This window comes from Trichechus manatus, unplaced genomic scaffold (assembly GCF_000243295.1).
Source record: "Trichechus manatus latirostris isolate Lorelei unplaced genomic scaffold, TriManLat1.0 scaffold00286, whole genome shotgun sequence".
NCBI classification, from domain to species: domain Eukaryota; kingdom Metazoa; phylum Chordata; class Mammalia; order Sirenia; family Trichechidae; genus Trichechus; species Trichechus manatus.
In genome coordinates, this window is record NW_004444222.1 from 1,674,645 (window position 1) to 1,676,062 (window position 1,418).

At 41.1% G+C, this 1,418-nt stretch overlaps 1 protein-coding gene across 1 annotated transcript in view; it reads left to right on the forward strand.

Moving 5' to 3' along the window:
• The window catches only part of SPARCL1 (SPARC like 1), an 18,143-nt gene that overhangs the window by 14,968 nt on the left and 1,757 nt on the right, over positions 1-1,418 (forward strand). The gene's annotated exons all lie outside the window — the stretch shown is intronic.

Here is a 1,418-nt window from a genome sequence, read left to right on the forward strand (position 1 = left end):
ACTGCCAACATTTTGGTTAAAAGCCAAGTGCAAACTACCTAGGGACCTTGAATGCATCCTGGGTGACTGGAATTGATCTAAGTGCTACAGATACAATGAAGAACAAAATCTCTGCTTTCATGAGCTTATATTCTAGGAGAGGAGACAAACTTTAAACAAATAAGCAAAAGCTATATGTACTTAAATATATGCTTTTGTTGTTAGGTGCCGTTGAGTCGATTTCAACCCATAGCAATCCCATGTGACAGAGTAGAACTGCCGCATAGGGTTTTCTAGGCTCTAATCTTTACGGGAGCAGATTGCCAGGTCTTTCTGGAGCCACTGAGTGGGTTTGAACTGCCAACCTTTCAGATAGCAACTGAGTGCTTAATCATTACGCCACCAGTGTTTCTCATGTATATATATAGATACGCACACACGTATATATACACACACACATTAAAAAAAAATCCCATTGCCTGTTGTCATCAAGTCGATTCCTACTCATAGCGACCCTATAGAGTAGAACTGCCCTATAGGGTTTCCAAGGAGCAGCTGGTGGATTCGAACTGGTGACCTTTTGGTTAACAGCTGTAACAGTTAACCACTGCGCCACATACCTATATATATGCAAATACATAAACATGTGCAAATACATGAATCTATGTGCAAATATGTAAGTATGTAAACAAAAAAATGTATGTCTAAGATATGCCAGGTGGAATGCAACATGCTACAAAGAAAATAAAGCAAGAAGGATTATGTGCAATAACTGTGTCAGATACTGTTTATAAGTTGTCAGATGAGGACAGAGAGCTGATGACTGATATGGCACTTGGAGGTCATAGCTGACCTTGACAAAGTTATTTCTGTGGAGTGGTGAAGAAAAAAGCTTTAGTGGACACGGTTCAAGAGAGAATAGGAGAAAGAATGTGGAAGTAGCAAGTATAGAGGATACTTTCAAGAAGTTTTGCTGTAAAAAGGAAAAGAGAAATGGGGTGGTGACTAGAGGGGAATGTGAGTCCAAGAGTCCCATCTACCAATGGGAGATGATAGAGGATATTCGCATGCTTTTGGAAACAGCCCAGTAAAGAAGGAAAAATTAATGAAGAGCAGAGAATGTCTCCAACTGTCAAAAAGATGTTCTTAAGTAGATAACAAGGGATGGGCTTCTGAGCACCAGTAAGGGGTTAGGCTTAGACCGGAGCACAGGAAGTTCATCCATGGTAACAGGGAGGCAAGCTGGTAGATGCGGTGATGGGAATGGGTGGAAGTTCTCTTCTGGTCACTTCCATTTTCTCAGTGAAATAATAGGCAATGTTATAAGCTGAAAGTTGTGTATGTGCTGCCCAGGAATAATTTCTATCCTCTCTCTTTAATATGGAGCCCTGGTGGTGCAGTGGTTAAGAGCTTGGCTGCTAACCAAAAGGTCGGCAGTT